Here is a 22,511-nt window from a genome sequence, read left to right on the forward strand (position 1 = left end):
GCCACCACAAACAGGGCTGCTATAAATATTTTTGTACTTGTGATGTTGTTATGAATGAATGAAAAAACCTGCTAGAGTGAGAGAAAATTGTACATTTTATTCACGAACCTTGCAAGATACACTTTATAAGATATGGATACCTCACCTAGGCATGAGGCACAAATTGGTCTTGGAACCTCAGGTAATTTATGGTCTTCATAAACTCTTTCCCCTCCCTCTTGGATGTTCATAGGCTCTCAGAGTTTTAGTTGCAATCTAAGTTACAATTGAGTTACAATCTAAGAGGTCCACCCATTCCATAACATGCCCCTAATATGATTCCCACCCCACATCATACGATGCATGATATGCTAATGAACCCCAATTGTCATGGGGGGGTGTGGGTAAATATTCAATTACCTAATTGCGCAAACTCAGTCGCATTAGGTCAAGATCTCTAGGTCACTCTTCACTAGTTGAGAATGGTTTGGGGTTTGCTATGCCTAGAATGGGATTAGGAAAACTCTTCCAGTCTTGTGATTGGCTGGGCCATTCCTTCTTTGTAATGGATTCTCTAAGGGCTCCCCTCCACACCCTATGAAGACCAACACCCTATATTCCTCACAATGTTTTTACCCTTTTTCATCATCTCTTCAGGGTATAGACCCAGTAATGGTATTGCTAGATCAAAGGGTATGCACATTTTTGTTGTCCTTTGAGTGTAGTTAAAGGCATTATATTCTTAAAGGGTACTTGTATTTTAGTCACAAAAGAACCAATATTCTCAGACAAACCTTGCACATAATTGCTTTTGCAAATCATGATATATAATGCTTGAAGAAAAATGTTTGCAAACCTAACCTATACAAAGAGGAAAAACACATGCTTTCATTAACCACATATTGACACTAGTTGCCTAATATGTTTGCCAAAGGTTATATTTTCTTTCTATTTTATTTAAGGACAGAGTGGTTTCCTTAATAGAATCAAATTTCTTAATAGAATCAAATTCTTTGTATAATACTTAACTGCAGTTCTGGTGAGAATAAAAGTATTGAGGAAATTGAAATCCTGCCCATATCTGGGGAATACTGCACTCACTCATAGCAATCTGTTTTTACTTTGAAAGATCACTGTAGGGGCAGCTAGGTGGCGCAGTGAATAGAGTACCGGCCTTGGAGTCAGGAGTATCTGGGTTCAAATCTGACCTCAGACACTTAATAATTACTTACCCATGTGGCCTTGGGCAAGCTACTTAACCCCATTGCCTTGAAAGAAAAAAAAAGAATAAAGAAAAAAAAGAAAAATCACTGTACAAAGCAAGTGCAAAATATTTTTCTTAGTTATTTTCTTGGAAGGTAATGTGGTATTATGGGGAAAGAAATGAATTTTTAGTCAGAAGACTGGGTTTCAAATTTCCTTTCTACTATTTACTACTTGAATTTTGTAATGAAGGAAAAAAGATCTCAGATTGTCATTTTATGACCTTGGAAATATAATTTAACTTCTCTATAGTTCATTTTCTTACTCTGGTAAATGAAAGGTAGGATTATCTCAGTTTTAAATCTGTGAACCCAGGGTCCTAAGATCTGAGTTAGATTCCTGATTCTACAATTTACTATCTGTTCCTCATTTGTAAACTGAAGAAGCTAAACTAATCCAGTATAATTGCATTGGAAAAAGCATCACTATCTATAGAGCCAGTGGTTATTCAGTCATTTCAATCATGTTCAACTCTGTGACTCCATGTGGGATTTTCTTGTCAAAGGTATTGGAGTGGTTTGTCTGACAAGGAAACTAAGGCAAGCAGGATCAAGGGACTTGCCCAAGATCACACAACTTCAAGCCTGGCACACTATTCACTGTGTTTAGCTGCAAGAGTGTTTCAAATCTTATCTCTGTTATATGATTCCTGTGAGATGTTGGGCAAGTTGTTTATCTCCTTTGCATCTCAGTTTCCTCATTTGGAAAATAAAAGGCTCTTAATAGATGATTTCTGAGGTCCCTTCCAAATATCCTATGCCCTCTTATCTCTAAAGTTTCTTCTAGATCTATTGGAAAAACCAATACCCCTTCTGGTTCTACCTTCTAAAGTCATCATTCTTCAGCTGCTGCTCTTTCTGGGCTTTAATACCTTTAAGTGTGGATTTTTTTTCTCCTCCCAGCTCACTCCCAGATGTCTACTGCCAGAATCTCTGGCCTATCAATTACTTCTAGCTGCACTTCAGGAGTCCTCTTTCATTTAAGGAAAATTGAATCAATCAGTGAGTAAAACTTTGTTAAATATTTAATATGTGTCAGACACTATAATATGTACTGGGGTGCAAAAAAAGGCAAAACCAGTATTCTTGAGCTCAAAGAGCTTATGTTAAAAATGGAGGAGACTGGGGCAGCTAGGTGGTGTAGTGGATAAAGCACCAGCCTTGGAGTCAGGAGGACCTGGGCTTAAATCCAGTCTCAGACACTTAATAATTACCTATCTATGTGGCCTTGGGCAAGCCACTTAAGCCCATTTGCCTTGCAAAAACCTAAAAAAATGGAGGAGACAACAATCATTTAAAATATTTTTAAATTATTTAAATATTCAGAATATTTATAAACTAAATAGAAGGTAACTTCTGAGGGAAGTGACTAGGGGAGGGAGGATGTTGAATGCTATATATAGGGTAAAGACTTCTTGCAAACTCATCCAAATTTGGAACTACACCCAAAGGGCAACAAAAATGTGCATACCCTTTAATCCAGCAATACTACTACTGGGTCTATACCCTGAAGAAATGATGAAAAAAGGGTAAAAACATCACTTGTAGGGGCGGCTAGGTGGCGCAGTGGATAAAGCACCAGCCCTGGAGTCAGGAGTACCTGAGTTCAAATCCAGTCTCAGATATTTAATAATTAGCTAGCTGTGTGGCCTTGGGCAAGCCACTTAACCCCATTTGCCTTGAAAAAAACCTAAAAAAATCACTTGTACAAAAATATTCATAGCAGCCCTGTTTGTGGTGGCAAAGAACTGGAAATCAAGTAAATATCTGTCAATTGGGGAATGGCTTAGCAAACTGTGGTATATGTATGTCATGAAACACTATTGTTCTATTAGAAACCAGGAGGGATGGGAATTCAGGGAAGCCTGGAGGGATTTGCATGAACTGATCCTGAGTGAGATGAGCAAAACCAGAAAAACATTATACACACAACAGCAATATGGGGACAATGATCAAAGTTGATGGACTGGCTCATTCCATCAGTGTAACAATCAAGAACAATTTGGGGCTCTCTGCAATTGAGAATACCATCTATATCCAGAGAAAGAACTATGGAGTTTGAACAAATACCAAGGACTATTACCTTTAATTTAGAAAAAAAAACCTGACATCTTATTGTAGGATCTTGCTATCTCTTATACTTCATGTTTTTCCTTAAGGATATTATTTCTCTCTCATCACATTCAATTTGGATCAATATATACTATGGAAACAATGAAAAGACTGACAAATTACCTTCTGTGGGGAGTGGAGGGAGGGAAGTAAGATTAGGGGGGAAACTGTAAAACTCAAAATAAGTAAAATCTTTAATTAAAAAAAAAGACTTCTTGCAGATTTAAGGTAAAACTTGAAGAAAGTCTGGGCAGCCAGGAGGCAGAAATGAGGAGGGAAAGCACAGTCAGTGGAAAAGATAGTTGGTAGATGGATTGTAAGGAACATTTGGTCATTGAACAGTAGTGTATGTAGAAGGCAATAGAACATATATAAAGAATAGAAAGGTAAGAAGGATCACATTATAAAAGGTTTTAAAAACCAAATAGAGAAGTTTACATGTACTCAAATAGCCTTAACCCTTGGCTATTAGGGACTATTGTATGTGGGAGCACTGTAAACTATCATCACCTGGGTGTCCTTGAGCACCAGAGCCTTATTTTACTAAGCACCACAGGAGTGGGAGTGGATTAGAGACTGGGAAGGATATTTAAACACTGATATTTGGTTCAATAAATAGAGACCTTGGAGAACTTGGAGTACTTGGAGATCTTGATGTATAGGGAGAACTTGTCTCTCTTGTCTCTCTTGTCTCCTGCCCCTTCAACCCTCGCCTGGGGAAGACTGAGGGAGTCCAGAAAGGGACTCAACACTTGGCAAAAATTAAATGAGTAGCCCTTGCCTTGAAGAGTGAATCTATAACAAATTCCATTCTTGTATATAGTACACTATGTCTGTTACTCAGATTCTTTGCTGCTGTTCACCAGATACCAATTGTCCTCATTACCTAGGTTCCTTCCATTTATCTAAATCTGTTATCCTATGATCATAGATCATATGATTTTATTGTTCCACAGATTCCATTTCTGAGTTCCTGACAATAGTTTTCTGGAATCCAATACTGTGGTCTTTGAACTTGGTCTGCACCTGAACCTTTCATATCTGCTAGGCTCTGGCAAAGATGCAAAATTTAAATAAATCAAATTCCAAATTCCCTCAAAAAAGTTATATTCAATAAAGACATAGATAAAACTACATCGAATAATGTTACATGATCAGAGAATTGATTAAGAGGAAGGGTAATTACAGAAATGGGGGGTAACCTCTGGAAAAGATCCAAGGGAGAGGCAACATTTGAAACGAGATAAAAGAATAGCTGGGAACAAGCCTAAACATCTAAATAAGACTGAAAACATTGTTTGAGACTAGGATTATGTGTAAAAAAACTGAATATGCCTCCTAAAGAGGTCCAGACATCCCTATGGAATGATTATCTTATATTTCCTTGGATTGATTGAATAGATGGGAAGGACTTTCATTGCCCTATGGGAAGCATGACAACTCTCTGAGATAACTGAGACCTCAGTTTTGAAATATAGGAACTGAGAGTTTATCTATCCATTCATTGAATATGAATCAACCAGTCAGTCAATAAGTATTTATTTAGTGCTTACTTACTATGTACCAGTCACTGTGCTAAGCTCTGAGACTCAAATACATGCAGAAAGTCAGTCCCTGCCTTCAAGAAGTTATTGCCGATGGGGAAAGATGATACAAAAAAGGCAAATGAAAGGGAAGAGGAAAACTAGATGACGTTACCTAGCTTGAGGAACTTGGAAGTCAGCCTGGAAAGGACTGAAGTCATGTCTCTCTTTAGCAATCCTCCAATGGACATTCTGGACAATCATCCGATCAGAGGGAGAGGACACAAGGGAATGTGATATAGACATTTTCAGAATCCAAGGCTAATTCCAAAGCTTCAAGGATGAAGACATTTCTGGAACAGGGTAGAGAATGTCAGAGTCCAATCTGGAAAGGAATGAATTCATTAAATCTTGGGATTAGGGATAGTTTCATTGATGCCAGCTATTGTGAATTTAGTACTATACCTTTACATTAGGGAAAGAGAAGTAATACAATGTTCATTAGAGCAGTAAGGAAACACAACTGTAAATTCCCTGATTAAATTCCAATTTCCAGATGCCATTGTTAGAATGGTTCTTATTAAATTGATGAAAGAAATTGACCCAATCAGTTTAATAATCATTATAGTATTTGTTCAACAAGTTCCTATGAGGAAAGTTGTCTTGTGAAATAGTTTCTTAAAGGACTTTTCTTTCATCTGGCTATGATAAGGATCATTATATGCTACATCTGTTTGAGGAACTTATGCTTCTGGCACATAGAAACTATTTTGAGAAAAAAAATAGACAATGAAAACTAATGACCTAAAAGAAGTTGCCTTTTCTATTCAGTATATTTTGATAAAAATCAATTAATTCCCAGAAGCACAATTATTTATCCACAGTAATCGAACAGACTGTTACAATTGGCTTCTGACTCCTTTCAAAAATCCATATGCTCAGGGGGGGCAGCTAGGTGGTGTACTGGATAAAGCACCGGCCTTGGAGTCAGGAGTACCTGGGTTCAAATCCGGTCTCAGACACTTAATAATTACCTAGCTGTGTGGCCTTGGCCAAGCCACTTAACCCCATTTGCCTTGCAAACACCAAAAAAAAAAAAAAAAAAAAATCCATATGCTCTTAAAAGTGGCTAAATAATGCCAAAATGTTAATAATGCTACAAAAATTCCTTTCTGGGGGATGGCTAGGTGGTGTAGTGGATAGAGCACCAGCCCTGGAGTCAGGAGTACCTGAGTTCAAATCCGGCCTCAGACACTTAATAATTATCTAGCTGTGTGGCCTAGCCACTTTAACCCCATTGCCTTACAAAAAAAAAAAAAAATCCATTCTGTTTCTTTTGTTATGAAGCTGAGAAATAGATTCTTTTCTTTTCAACAAAGATATTTCTTTTTAATAGTACTCTCTCAATCAACAAAACAGAAAACATAGTTTTAAATTGTTGACAGGTGTTGTAAATTAATTCCCTCTTCCTTTGAATTAGCTTCTTTTATTTTAATAAATTATGAAAAGAATGCAAACGACTAGAGTATGTAACAAATTAGTAGCTAATTCCTCCTCAGTCAACTGAGTAGACCTGAATAAAAAAGGCAAAATTTTATTACTGAGGAATTTTGCATTGTAATTGCCTTCTTGAACAATCTAATCTATGATATGTGTATGTATATGTGTAAATATATATTTACATATACATAGATATATGCATGTATGCATATGTATTAGGGACAGCTAGGTGATAGAGCACTGGGTCTGCCATCAAGAAAACCTGAGTTGAAATTCAGCCTCAGACATGTTTCTAGCTGTGTGACCCTGGGCAAGTCACTTAATCCCATTTGCTTCAGTTCCCTCATCTGTAAAATGAGCTAGAGAAGGAAATGTCTAACCACTCTAATATTTTTGCTAAGAAAGCCCCAAATGGAATCACAGGGAGTTGGACATGACTGAAAAAAGTCAAAAAACATTATATATAATATACATGTTTATATGCATGCATACATATGTATTTTAGCAATATTTTTCTTTCCAAAGTAGATATTTTCTAAATACCTTTTATTTTTCAGTCAAATCATAGCATATTCATGCTGTGCAGTGAGTTATGTCATTGAGGGGGAAAAAATTGGTTAATTACTTATATTTATCATGAGCCTTAATAAAATTGATTCCTTAAAAGAAACATTCATTTGAATTGAATTGACATTTCAAGTTGAACATTATGTATGAAAATTTCACTTCTAACACACACAGTGGTCTTTTTAATCTTTTTTTAATGGTTTATTCAGAACTATTTCAAGGCAGCTAGCAAGATGTAAAGCAAGAACCTGTTGCAATCTGCCAGCTGAGCCAAAAGAACAATGGTAACAGGACTTCAGTTAGCCTCTAATTAACAGGAGGATGAAGAATGATTTGAAGAACCTCTCCAGGCTCAAGTTCACTGATAGCAACAACACAATAGAATCTGATCCTTTTCTGAGAGCTTTTGGAGACAAGATTGAGTCTCATTTGTTCTAAATATAAGAAAGTGTAATCTTGACATAAACTAGGGAGGTGGAAACTCATCTTCTCAAAGTCCTTTCCTAGTCCTGTGGTTCAATGGAAGTCTAAGAACAGATGTTTTCAGTTGACATACCTTCTGCCTTCCACATCAGTTTCTCCTCTCATTCCCAATCCTATATCATAGCTATTCTCTTCATACTAAAAAATCCTAATTGCCTCCCTAACTAGTTCATTTTCCCCTTAACTTTTCCAGAACACCTAACAAAACTTAACATTCTTTGAAACTCTTTCTCTCTTAATTCAAATCTATTTTGTTCACAACTCTAATCATCTGGACATAACTAAGAAACTGAAGAGGTTTGCATTTTCTTCCCAGATTTCTATAAGTGTTAAGGTACAAGGGACAAGAGTCAAACTTCCAGATTGACTGTCCTATTGTTTTTGTACCTTACTGTGATATCTAGATCTATCTATCTATATTCACATACACACAACAGACTATGATCCTGGAATCAGGAAGAAAACTCAGGAATCAAGAAGCTCAAAATGAGATAATAGCTGTGTGACCTTGAACAAGTCATTTAATCTGTTAGCTTCAGTTTCCTTAACTGCAAAACAGGGTTAAAAAGAATATGCCTCAGAGTTGTTGTGAGGAACAAATGAGATTGCAGAGATTTAGTGCCTGTATAGTTTAATGCCTGGCTGTTGTTGCTGATTTGGGTGGGGGTGGGGGGATTGCTTTTTTTTTTTTACAAGGCAATGGAATTAAGAAAATTACCCAGGGTCATATAGCTAAATAAATATTAAGTGTCTGGGGTCGCAATTGAACTCAGGTCCCCCTGACTCCATCCTTTGCACCACCTAGCTCCTCACTATTGTTGCTTTTGTCCTTCATTTCTCAAAGAAGACCATGACATCAGGGAGGTGACACCATAAGCATGTGAATTGGGTCTGAGTGAAGGGGTACACTGCTAAATTACCAACCTCACTTTCTCCTCCAGAGCCATAGTAAATGTATATGTGTTTAACTCCTTCATTCCCCATCCATATAATTCCCAGGTACTTTGTTTTGTGAATATGTTCATAATTCATCACCAAAATCTTATAAATCTATCTTCAATATTCTTATTCTGCACTATGATCTCCTTATTAAATGACAAGTAATTGGCTAGTGGCATGACATGCACACTGGTCTGTATATAGTTGAAATATACACAAATTGAGGTTTCATTGGGTGGGACTGTCTATGGCACCATACCTCTATATATGTAACAAGTTATATTACTCCCTAAATTATGTAGTATAATTGAACAATTGAGCAATTTTTCTGCTCATCCTTCTACCTCTTAAAGATCAGATAAATTTAAATAAAATCTCTCATCTCCACCCCACCCACCCACCCCCCCAGAGACACTTCAGAAACTACAGCCTGGAGAAATTTCCAAAGTTACAATAGAGAGGTTAAGAATGAGGGAAACAGGGGATGGCTAGGTGGTGCAGTGGACAGAGCAGGGCCCTGGAGTCAGGTGTACCTGAGTTCAAATTCGACCTCAGACACTTAATAATTACCTATCTGTGTGGCCTTGGGCAAGCCACTTACATTTGCCTTGCAAAAACCTAAAAAAAAAAAAAATGAGGAAAACAGAAATAGTGGGTGATCAGGTAATGGGACAATGGGCAATGTCATCAAATGAAAAATAAAAATGGAGGATGAGATCTTGATAGATCAAGAACCTCTACAGATGATAACAAGAATACCCAGTTAAACTAGTCCATCTGAATTGAGATTTATCTGACAAAATCTTGCTTTCAAGTTCATTAATAGCACATTATGTATGCACATTTTTATTTTTTGTTAATATTAAGGTGACTCAACTTGAGAGATAGTGAAAACTTCGTTGATTCAACTCCCTATATTTACTTTCTACACAGAACAAATCTTCAGTCATGGCTTCTCCTCCAGGACAGAAGCACAAAACTTTGCTGAGTAAGAGATCAGTTCACTTCCTATTGTTTGCAAAATAGAGAAACTGGATGATTTCATTGTGTGACTTCTTTATTTGTTTTAATTGAATTTATTTTGATAGAAGTAATTACCTGTATTCCAACGTAAGACACATTCAAGAATCAAGTACGAGTTTTTTTTTAATTTTCTCTGCCTCTGCTTTCATTCAAAAGTGTGCAAATAATAAAGAAGGTAGGACCAAATAGCTATCACAATAGTCTAGTCCAGAAGAGGAACTGAATTAAATTGATTACTTGAGAATTAGAGAAGAGAAACTAGAAATGAGATACTACTTATCTAAAAATAAAATTCGTTTTTGTTTAATCTGTTCCAACTGTTTGGGTTGGAAGGCTCTAATTACTTTTGTCCTCCCTGAACAGAATTTGTACTAGAACCTTTGATTTAGTGGGGAATGAGAATTTCTGTCCTATCTGTTCATTGTCCTTTGAATGTCTTTATCTGTCTCTGTCTCTCATATCACACATACATACACACACACACACACAGACACCCTATCTCCCACCACCCCACAGTCTGCAATTCAGACACACAACTGAATCTAAAACTAGCACTGTCTGAAAAAGGACTAGCCCTTAAGCCACCAAAGGAAGTACTACAGACAAAAACAGAAACTGCAAAGAACAAATGCCTTCAGCAGTTTACCACACCTGAGAATGGAATTTGCAGCAACTAAATAAACACTGCGTTTAGCTGTTATTAAAGATCAAGAAAAAAATGAATCTACTCCAGCCCCATAGTCTTTTTGAAAGTCAAATTCCCAAAAATCTTCCACTGCCCTCATTGGGGAAGAAAAGAAGGAATAAAGGATGAAAGAAAGTCCTTCAAATTAGTTCAAACTGATAAATGGAAGAGATGTCACCTGACCAGTACAAAAAGTAAAGAACAGCAAAGGTATTAGGGGTCAGGTGGATATGTTTCACCAGCCCCTCCGCTATCTTCTGAGTTTCTTTCCATTTCATCTTTTGTCTTCTCATAACCATCATTCTTCTCCACAGTCCAGGTAATTCAACTATTTCTTTAATATGTTTAAATAAATGTTCATCTAAAGGACGTGTCTCCTTCAAAAATCATCTCAATGGTCTTTTTTTATTCCAGTTAAAGTTCACAACACACACTGAAAACCCCTATTCTGTAACAATACCTTAAAAGTCTATGGCTCATTCTTTTTTCTTTTTTTCATCTTTTCCTTACATCATAGAAAGTAGCACCTATAAGGAACCTTTTTCTAGATCACTAATAGTATGATTGGAGCTATTCTTTGGAAAGCTTTCAGTGGCAACAATTTTCACTATCTGGACATTTGATTTTGTGAAATAATCAAAAGTCCTTCAGGATTATGTCTTCTCAATAATAAGTAGATGATCTGAGTAATATCACTGAGGATCAGAATTGGGGATCTCACAAATGAAGCATGGTTTTAAAGTAATGAAATGGGGGGTATGGTGAGTTATAATTTTATGTATTATAATCTGACTCTGAAATCAATTTCCCAAAAAAGAGGTACAGTTAACTAGGGCAGCCATCAATGAAATGAATAAGGTTTCCCAAGATGACTACTTTAAAGGCAACACAGAATAACTGTGCAAATTCTTCTGTTAAATAGGTTTTTTGCTATAATAGAAGACAATAAAATCTAGTAGAGTATGAAGTAAGGTTTGTAGTAAGAAAGATGGAACATAAATTGTGATTCTTCTAATTACTCCTCTATGACCTTAAACAATAGCCTTTTAGCTGAAAACTCCTTCGAAGTCATTCCTAAGGGAGACAAGAAAATTTTAGGGCACAGAAAAATCAATGGGTTAGGGTAGGCCTAAACGTGATATCACAATGTAGGCCTTAAACCAACATGATACTGAATGTCCAGGAAGAAGAGTACCAAAAGGAAGATAAGAAGATAGTTATCAAATAATAGCTTTTCCTAATTCAAATTTTGGAACCATCTTCTTCCCAATCCTCTTTCCAGATTGATGATAGATAGATAGATAGATAGATAGATAGATAGATAGATAGATAGATAGACAGACAGATAGACAGATAGATAGATATAGATAGATAGCTAGAAAGATAGAAAGAAAACACCGTGTATTTCGATACCTTTCCTTTTGCTGATTTTCTCATCGAAAATGATTCCCTTCCTTTGGCCCAAATCTTACCCATCCTTTAAAGCACCATTCAAAAGCTTACAAGTTTTATAAACCTTGATATGACTAGAAAGGCAACTATGGTGTATCAGAAGGAAAACAGGATTTTTAAAAGATCTTGAATATAATATCTGCTATGCCATATATTAGCTGACAGTATTCTTTTCTTCTCTGAATTCCTATTGTACTTAGCCTTAGTAACACATAAACAAATCTTTCTTATTCTTAGACTATTTCATTCATGATATTTTCAATAAAGATTAAAACAATTCCCAAAAGGGATATGGTGAGTTTACTCAAGAATAGGAGTATGTATATATGTGTGTGTGTGTGTGTGTGTGTGTGTTTGCTTATCTACATATATATGAGAGAGAGAGAATAGCTAGACATGCTTTATATATCTGTACTTAGAGAAAAAGCTGGCAATGAAAGATTTCCCTCTTACCAAAAAAAAATCTGTGAGCATCTAACTTGAATTATCCATGCTATGCCAAATGTTTATTTCTCTCACATATAGTAACTAATTATTGAACCAGGACCAAGGTTTTTCACCCCATTTTTTACTTCCTTATCCAGAAATCAACCAAGTAGAAAATCGTAGGCAAAGACTTACTCAGGCTAAAAGACTAATAGGAATAAAAGAAATTCTTAGTTTTGGCTAATCGACCCCATCTGAGCATTATATCCAAATGTTACTTAGACAGGTCTGAGAAAATGTTGATTCTCCCTATTGTCAGACAAAGGAAATATGGAAATGAAGCCACACATCTCATAATAATTTTCATTTTCTCATTGTTAACCAATCAGAATTAATTGCCACTCTCAGAAATACCCACTCTTTCAAGTGTGAGCCCATTACCAAAAGGGTCTTTGACATTTGTAAGTATACACTGACCTCTCTTTTAAGCATACTAGTTTTATCAATAAAATTGTTATCAAGAAACTATCTCTCTAAAACATTTTAAACATCACACCAGAATTCAACAAACTTTTATTAAAGACTTACTTTGCAAAAGACCCCTCTCTTCTCTGATACTTACTGCCTGACTTTAGGCTAGTCACTTATTTTCTCTCAGTTTCCTCATGATGAATTGAGTTTTGAAATACATGTGTTTATCTCTAAAATTTCTTCAGTTCTATATTTATGGACCTTCTGTGGACCTTTAGTCTCTCTCTAATACCTCACTATGGCATGAAGATGACTTTGGATTATTTAAGTATATTGCAGCAGTGTACTTTCTCAAACAAGTTCTACTGAGATAAGAGTCTCTAAATATGAGAGAGAAATGATATACTTAAGGAAGAAACAAAGTATAAAAGATAGCAAAATTACATAAGATAACACTTTTTTTTAATTAAACGTAATAGTCTTTGGTCTTTGTTCAAACTCCACAATTCTTTCTCTGTATACAGATGGTATTCTCAATAGCAGATACCCCAAAATTGTGCCTGATTGTTGCACTGATGGAATGAGCAAGTCTATTAAGGTTGACCCCCATGTTGCTGTTAGGGTATGCATTGTTCTTCTGGTTCGGCTCATCTCGCTCAGCAACAGTTCATGCAAATTCTTCCAGGCTTCCCTGAATTCTCATCCCTCCTAGTTTCTAATAGAACAATAATGTTCCAAGAGCCTTCTAAGTATGAGACCAACAATGTTCTGCATGCCTGAATTTCTGTTATCTTGGGACAGGTCCAATTATATTTGGAATGGATTATCACCCAATTGACCACCACCCAATTGCGGAATCACAAAATTTGATAATTGGGAGAGATCTTGGTACAAGCAACACTTGAAATTAATCACCACAACATACCTAAGAAATGATCACCCATTCACTATTAAAAGATCTCCTATGAGGTGGAAACTCTTATAACTAGGAACATTGCCATGACAACAAGCTTAAATTTGTCTCTTTGCATCTTTGAATCACTATTTTTGACTCTGGGTACAAAGAACTTGAGTCAAATCTCTCTTCCACAAAAAAGAAATAATAACATAGAATCAAGATCCTTTACTATCTTAACTGCTCTCCTTTGAATGATCTCCCCCTTTTTAATCTATATTTGGCAGAAATGAACATGTTGCTCAGATGGGATCTAATGAAGATAGGAACATATTTCCTTATTCCTAGATGCTATTCCTTTCTTCATGTGATAAAGACTACATTAAGTTTTTTGGCTGCCATATTATTTACAATTTATTCAAACCCCATGTCCTTTTCAGATAAACTGCTATCTTACCATACCTTCTTAATTTTGCAGTTATGAAATCAATATTTTTGAGCCCAAGAATAAGACTTTCCAGTTATTAACTTCCATCTTCTTTTAGAATCAGTCCAATCTTCTTGTCTCTCAAGATCTTTGATATCTTAACTCAGTTATTCAGTATATTACTTATCTCTCATAGTTGTGTCATATCCAAATTTGATAAGCAAATCACCTACCTTTATTGAAGTCACACTAAACTAGGGCATACACTGGTGATCCTTTGCCTCAGACATCAAATAATTAATAATTGCTCTCCCAAGTCCAGCCATTCCCACAGTTCTGTTTCAATATTATTGCATTCAGTCAATAAGCACTTATCATGTGCCTACTATGTGCCAGATGTTATAAATGTTCCTTTTAGTCTACATCTCTCCATTTGCTACACATTGACTACTCTAAGATATACTTTGTGAAAAATTAGGAAAATGAAATCTATTGCATTTCCTCTAATAGAATAGTAATCCTCCCCTAAAAGGTACATAAGGATTGTCTGGCATGACTTTTTCCTTATGAAGCTATGCTTTGGGTTTGTTTGTTTTTTTTTAACAGTTTATGTGGTTCTATTCTATTGGAGTTGTTGAGTTTACACAGGCTGCAGACTCAAACCTAATGTTACAAGATCTCATATGAAATAATAAAACACATGGTACAATAGTGTTTGAGAACCAAGATGACAGGAAATTATGCTAATAAGATGTCTCCCAATGAGTCAGAGACTGGAGCAGTTGGCAAGGGAGTGTAGGCACTTTTGAAAAGTGTGTAAACCATGCAGTGATCTCAGTCCTATTCAGTGAGGGAGTAGGCAAGCATGTGTGGCACACAGCTCCAATTGATCTGGAATCCTTTCATGCATTTTTCCATATGCTCACAGTACTTTCTCAAGGTGGTCAGAGGGTCCATCAATTCTTTCTCTTCATCTTCGTCTTCCTTCTTGGGATCTCTACAATCTAACACCCTCTTCTCTTCCCCCCACCCATCCCTCATCTGACATCCTCTCCATCTTTTTTGTAATTCTCACTTCCTTTTCTTTAGCAATACCAATTATCACTTTATGGCCCATTCTAAAATTTTCCAAAGACTCAAATTTAAGCTCACTCAGACTCTGTTTTCTTTCCCCTTTTGTTAAAAATTGGAAAATTCATCACATTTTAATTTTCTAGTACACCTCTCATTTTCCATAGTCTTTCAACTATCACCATCTGTTCTTTCAGTAGTTCAGGGTATAGTTTCATGATAACTTGAATTTGCCAGGATAGCAAAAGAACTCTTTATTACTGTTTCTTTACTTTTCTGAGGTTCACACTCCGTTTTGTGCTACCCTTTCTAGAGCAACTATTATCCTTAGCAGAGAAAACAAGCAAAATAAGCATTTACCAACTGGTCCTCTCTAATCAATAGTATCTTCTGCCATAAGCAAAGATCTTATCCCATCTTTGATACTCCTTTGTTTTCCTAAAATAGCTTTTAAAAAACCCTACCTTCCCTCATGTTATTCTCAGTTTCCCTTGTTAACCTCAGTTTATGAACTTTAGTACTTCTGACATCATTTTTTTTACAGGACCCTGCTATGCTTATCTTCACCCTGTTACAGGACTTTGTTTCTATCTTTTGTTCACATGCTTTTAAAATCTAATCTTGTTAGCAAATTCTGTATACACAAATTAGTCTCCTCAGATATATACTATTTATCTGTGTGATTATCCTTTGTATCTTCATAATTACGGATATAGCAGGTCAGAATGGAAAAAGGGAAGGAGATATCTAGTTTGACTTGAATACAAGTTCTTGAAGAAAATATGAGAAAAGCTGAGAGTATAGGTGGAGCCTTATTGTATATGGTTTTGAATGCCAAGCTAAAAAACATTGTAAAGAAGAATGTCATCATATACACCAAAATATTTATGGCAATAAAGACTTAGAGAAATTTTTCATACGACCATAGATAGCTTTAATTTCTTTCTCTGAGAATTGCCTTTCCATATCCTTTGACCATTGATCAATTAGGAATGACTTGCTTTTTTTTTTATAAATTTGACTCAGTTCACTACATATTTTAGAAATGAGTCTTTTGTCAGAAACACTGGTTGCAAAAATTGTTTTCCCGACTTGCCATTTTCCTTTTAATCTTAATTAGTGGTTTTGTTATACAAAAACTTTTTAATATAATCAAAATTTTTTTAACATTACCTATTCTTTGATTAAAAACTACTCCCCTTTCCAAAGATCTAACAGGTAAACTAATCATTGCTCTCCAACAGAGAACAAGGCTTATAATATTGCCTTTTATGTCGAATGCCTGAATGCATTTAGATCTTATCTTGATATAGGATATGAAATGTTGGGCTATGCTTAGTTTCTGCCATACTATCTTCCAGTTTTCCCAGCAGTTTTTAATCAAAGAGTTTTTATCCCAGAAGCTGGAATCTTTAGGTTTATCAAACAATAGATTATTGTAGTCATTTCCTGCTGTCTTTTTTGTACCCCATCTATTCCACTGATTCACCACTCTTAATTTCCTAGTCAGTCCAAACAGTTTTGATAACTGATGCATTAAAATATTAGATTTGGTATGACTAGGCCGCCTTCCCCCTGCATTTTTTTTCATTAATTCCCCTGAATATTCTTTGTCTTTTGTTCCTCCATATGAATTTAATTACTATTTTTTCCATCTCACTAATGTAATTTCTTTGGAAGTTTGACTGGTATGACACTAAATAATTTAAGTAGAATTGTAATTTTTATTATATTAGCTTGGCCAACCCATGAACAATTGACATTTGCCCAGTTATTTGTATGAAAAGTGTTTTACGGTTTTCATAAAGTTTCTGAGACTGGTCTTGGCAGGTAGACTCCCAAGTATTTTATGTTGTCTGAAGTTACTTTAAATGGAATTTCACTTCCGTCTTACTGCTGTATCTTATTATAGAAATTCTGAGGATTTATATGGGTTTGTTTTAATTTCTGTAACCTTGCTAAAGTTGTGCATTGCTTCCAAGAGTTTAGATGATTTTCTAGGGCTTTCTAGATATACTATCATATCATCTGCAAAGAATGAGTTTTGTTTCTCCATTACCAACTGTGATTCCTTCAATATTATTTTTCTTCTCTTATTGCTAAAGTTAATATTTCTAATGAAATATTGAACCATAGTGGTGATAACAGGCATCCTTGTTTCACTCCTGATCTTATTGGGAATGCCTCTAGAATTGTTGATGGCTTCAGATAGATAGTACTTATTTTCGAAGATTTTATTTTGAGTTTTACAATTTTTCTCCTAATCTTGTTTCCCTCCCCCCACCCCCACAGAAGGCAATTTGCCAGTCTGTACATTGTTTCCATGGGTATACATTGATCCAAATTGAATGTGAAGAGAGAGAGAAATCATGTCCTAAAGGAAGAAAAATAAAATATAAGAGATAGCAAAATTACATAATAACTTTTTTTTTTCTAAATTGAAGGTAATAGTCTTTGGTCTTTGTTCAAACTCCACAATTCTTTCTCTGAATACAGATGGTATTCTCAATAGCAGAGAGCCCAAAAACCGTCCCTGATTGTTGCACTGATGGAAAGATCAAGTCCATCAAGGTTGATCATCACCCCCATGCTGCTGTTAGGGTATACAATGTTTTTCTGGTTCTGCTCATCTCACTAAGCATCAGTTCATTCAAATCCCTCCAGGCTTCCCTGAATTCCCATCCCTCCTGGTTTCTAATAGAACAATAGTGTTCCATGGCATACATATATCACAGTTTGTTAAGCCATTCCCCAATTGGTGGACATTCACTTGATTTCCAATTCTTTGCCACTACAAACAGGGCTGCTATGACCTACTTATCATTTTAAGGAATGTTCCATTTATTCCTCTGCTCTCTAGTGTTTTTAGTAGGAATGGGTGCTGTATTTTGTCAAGTTTTTTTTTTACATCTCTTGAATTGATCATATGATCTCTGTTTGGTTGGCTATTGATATGGTCAATTATACCTATAGTTTTCCTAATATTGAACCAAACCGACATTTCTGATTTAAATACTGCTTGATCCTAGTGTATTATCCTAGTGATAACCTGTAATCGCTTTGCTAATATATTTTTTAAAAATTTTGCATCCATATTCATTAGGGGAATTGGTCTATAATTTTTTCTCTGTTTTGACCTTTCCTGATTTAGATATCAGCAACATATTGGTGCCATAGGAGGAATTGGGTAGACCTCCTTCCTCACCTATTTTTTCAAATAGTTTATACAGAATTGGAAGCACTGGTTCCTTGAATGTTTGGTAGAATTCACATATGAATCCATCTGGTCCTGGAGATTTTTTCTTAGGGAGTTCATTGATGGTTATTGAATTTCTTTAATACGGAGCGGCTAGGTGGCGCAGTGGATAAAGCACCAGCCCTGGAGTCAGGAGTACCTGGGTTCAAATCCTGTCTCAGACACTTAATAATTACCTAGCTGTGTGGCCTTGGGCAAGCCACTTAACCCCATTTGCCTTGCAAAAACCTTAAAAAAAAAATTTCTTTAATACATATAATTTTTATTCTTACAACATCCCAGTGAAGTAGGTACTAATATTATTGTCATTTTATAGAAGAGAAAACAAGTTTAATTAATCATGAATTATAATATCAATGGGCTTATAAAATAATATAACATTTATAACAATAAAACTTATATCTTATAAAACTGTATAAATCATATACATATATATCATATATATGATATATATAAACTGATCAACTTGCCCAAAGGCAGTAAATGTTTGAAACAGGATTTTAAGTCTGATCTTCCTAATCCAATGTTTTACAATCCATGGCTAATTACTCCAAATCCATTGCTCATTCTATTACATCATTATCATCAACTTTTTAGAAAGGAAAAATTATCAATGAAGGCCAAGAAATTGCACGTTGCACTAGTTTTAGCTGAGATTTATAACAGATGTCTGTAGAATTGGCATCTGTTTCTATGCTCTTTCACAGGAACTCATTATCTAATTCTTTGAACTGGTTTGGTAATCTATACTATATATTCCCATCCCTGTATCATTTATTTATTCTTACTGTGATACTGATTCAAATCCTAGGTTCTCTGAAATCTACACAATTGACATTTTCTTGATGTATAATGCTATTCCACCTTCCCTTTTAAAGAGTTTACGTGTCCATTGCCAGTTATAAGCCATAATCTATCCAATTTCAGCAATATCCACAAGTTTAGATTTGCCTCATGTTAATACCTATCCTAACAACTCAATTTAATGCCTTTATGGGAAAAGAATGTTATTGATAATAGTCATCTCAGTTTCATAGCCCAAAGGAAGTTTATTTTATAAAAAGTAGTTAAGCCCTTTGTACATATTTTAAGTAGTCATCACAGTTAAATAATTTTAGAATTCCCAATTAACATTAAAATATGATGTACTTAACCTTTCTCTTCATTATATATCTTTTAAAAAATTTTCACTGGGGAGTTGTGTCCTTTTATTAAGGGCTAATAGAATAAATTATAATAATCTGATACTTTTCCCTAGTTGACAATTTATTTTAAAAAGTGACATTTTTAGCTTGATTTTGAGTCAGCAAGTAGATAGGAGAGTCTTATTATTAGATATTAGATTCACAAAAAGTCAACAGGAATTTTTGTTCCTCTAAGTTTATTCTAATAGAGAAACTAAGCTCAGGTCCAAGGGGTTTGAAAATTTTGAGTATATTCAATAATATTTCTAAGTTCCTAAGAATGGCTTTATGGGGTTAGTGGCTATTTTTGCTTTTTTTTACGGAGCCTGGTTTCATGTCTTAAAGACTGCTGGAAAGAAAAATTATAGAGCAGTCTCTATAGAATGTGCATTTTTTTTAAATCACAATTTACTTCATCATCATCACATCCAATGGTGTATGTATGTGTGCATGTGTGTGTATGTGTGCCTGTATAGGATGAGTGGAACGTTCCCAATAAAAATCATTTCAGATTTAAAATTTCTAGTGAATTCCTCTCAGGGTTAAAAAATATTAAAGAATAAGCTATTATACTTAAATTATTTCTAGAAGAAAGGTGCTTGGATGCCAAACAGGTAGCTCACTCTAAATTTTGATAAAATTCCTTTTACTGACTAGGAAGACAGTACTTTTCCCATGAGAAAACCTTATATTCCAAAGAAGCTCATAAGCCTCTTGTTTGATAGGACTATTTTTACTGACTAGGATAGACTTTCTTAGAAGATCTTGCATACTCAGACATTATTTCATTTAGATAGACATAAGAGGTCATTAAGTCTTTTTGATGTTCTCACCATCTGGATGGTAAGGTAATACTTTACGAAAACCTTTCATTCATTTCTTGGTTGCTAGGGTATTTTTTGGAGTAGAATGTAACTCTGAAGACTAACTAATGACTCTATAGGGAGAGAGGATGGGGAGGAGGAGGGAATCACATTTAGGCCATATAATCTTGTCTGTCAGTTCTGGGAGCAGCTCCTTCATCTTCAATACCTTTGTGACTCTTTGGAGTGTGCCCTTCTCTCCAGAAAAGTAAATAGTTTTTTTTTCTTTTTTGCTTAAAGGAGTCTCTCCGTATTTTTTAAGTGGATTTTTTTTCACCACACAAGATCATTCATTTATCGATGGAAAAAGACTTTAATGGTTCAGTCATCATTTTAACAGAGAAGAAAAACTGGGACTAAGAAAGTTTTTTACCCAGGGTCCCCAAAACCCAATAGAATCTTTTTCCTAAAGCACAGATCTGACCATGTGACTCCCCAACTGTATTAACTCTGATTGATAATTATCTCTGGGATTAAGTATAAACATCTCTTTGGAATTGAAAAGCTCTTCCCAAATTTGCTCCAAACTACCTTCCCTGTACACCCTGGCATCCGAGCGGGCTGGTGTTCTTGCTGCTCACTACCTGTCCTCGCACTGCGCAGGCTGCCCCCCAGGCCGGCCCCCAGCCCGGCCCCCCAGGCTGCCCCCCAGCCCGGCCCCCCAGGCTGCCCCCCCAGCCCGGCCCCCAGCCCGGCCCCCCAGCCCGGCCCCCAGCCCGGCCCCCCAGCCCGGCCCCCAGCCCGGCCCCCAGCCCGGCCCCCCAGCCCGGCCCCCAGCCCGGCCCCCCAGGCCGGCCCCCCAGCCCGGCCCCCCAGGCCGGCCCCCAGCCCGGCCCCCCAGCCCGGCCCCCCAGGCCGGCCCCCCAGCCCGGCCCCCCAGCCCGGCCCCCCAGCCCGGCCCCCAGGCTGCCCCCCAGCCCGGCCCCCCAGGCCGGCCCCCAGCCTGGGCCGCGTCTCTCCTCTGGCACCCTCGAGGTCCTTGGCCCGGCGGGAAGCGTACCCCTCTGTTCCTCCCTGCCGGGCTTCTCCAGCCTGGGGACGCTACTTCCGGGGCTGGGTCCAGCCCGAGGCTCCCGGGCCGCCCGAGCCGGGGCCGCGTGCGCGCGGTTCGGCGGGCTGCCCCGCCCCCTCGCGGTTCGGCCGGCGTCCCTGGGCGCGCGCGGGAGCCGGGAGGAAGCCGCCGCCTCCTGGCGCGTCCGGCCGGGGGCCCTACGGTCCGACCACCCTCCGCTTCGGGCTTTCTCGGCCCCGACGTCCCGCCCCTCCGCCCTGGCACTTCCGGTCGGGAAAGCGAAGTTGCCCATCAGAGCGCAAAGGGCAAAGGGCGAAGGGCGAAGGAACGGGGCCCGGGAGATTCCGGAGGCGGCTCGGGTCTGGGGCGGGGATCCCCGGCCCAGGCCGAGTGAGAGCCAACTCGGGCTGCTGCGCCAGGTGAGGGGGGGCGACGGTGCCCAGAGGAAAGGCGAGAGAGTGGGGGGTGGAGGAAGGGGTCCCCGATAGGCTGAGGTGACGCCGGGGCTGCGGGCCGGGGACCTTGCAGGACGGGGAGGCCGGGGGGCCGGGAGGAGTGCGGGGAAAGTGGACTTGCAAAATCGGGGGGGGGGGGACTGGGGGAGGGGGGTGCTGGGCCGGAAGCGGGGGCTTTGCAGGGTCGGAGTGGGCGTGGGGCGCGGACCTGGAGGAGCGGGGCATTCTGGGAGAAAGCATCCCCTGCTGCTTCCCGGGCGTGGCGCGCGCACCCGCCGGATTTCCGAGCAGAGGGCGGAGTTCCGGTCCTGGAGCTCACCTGTGAAATGGGAGCAGCTCCTGCAAGCTCCCGGGATGCTTGTGAGGATCCAGTGACACCCTGTTTGGGAAGGGCCCGGCAAGCCTTCAGGCACTGCATAAAGGCCAGTTACCGTTAGCATCATCATCTTCTTCATCGGAGAGCAGAGCAGACCCAGCAAAACCTGGGGATCTGGAGTCCAGGTCTGCCATTCACTAGCCGGGCCTGTGGGCCTTGGTCTGTCAATGAACAGCTTGGACCCAGTCACTTACTTACTTGTATACATTGTTTATTTACTTACCTGGGCAGGTTTCTGCCCCCTCCCCAATAGAATATAAGCTTCTTGGGGATCAGAGAGTCCTCCTTTTTGTTTGGCCTGTGTCTCTGTATTCCCCATCAGCACCTGGCACGTAGTGCTTAGTAAAAGATTATTGAATTGAATTCCTCCAACTCAGTCTATGATTCCGTAACACTGGCTCTGTCAACCTAATCCAGAAGCTCATGCCAAGGAACCCACAGCATCTCCCAGGTGGAAGGGTCCTGTGATCTACTCCAACCTGTACCTGAAAGAGACTCCCCTTCTCCCCTTCCTCCCAGTCATGTCCAGCAAAGGGTTATCCTGCTTCTT

General features: G+C 38.1%; 1 pseudogene; it reads left to right on the forward strand.

Moving 5' to 3' along the window:
- The first annotated feature begins 21,261 nt into the window (after positions 1–21,261).
- The window catches only part of LOC141502691 (mitochondrial pyruvate carrier 2 pseudogene), a 29,754-nt pseudogene continuing 28,504 nt past the window's right edge, over positions 21,262–22,511 (forward strand).

Source organism: Macrotis lagotis, chromosome X (genome assembly GCF_037893015.1).
Source record: "Macrotis lagotis isolate mMagLag1 chromosome X, bilby.v1.9.chrom.fasta, whole genome shotgun sequence".
Taxonomy (NCBI): domain Eukaryota; kingdom Metazoa; phylum Chordata; class Mammalia; order Peramelemorphia; family Peramelidae; genus Macrotis; species Macrotis lagotis.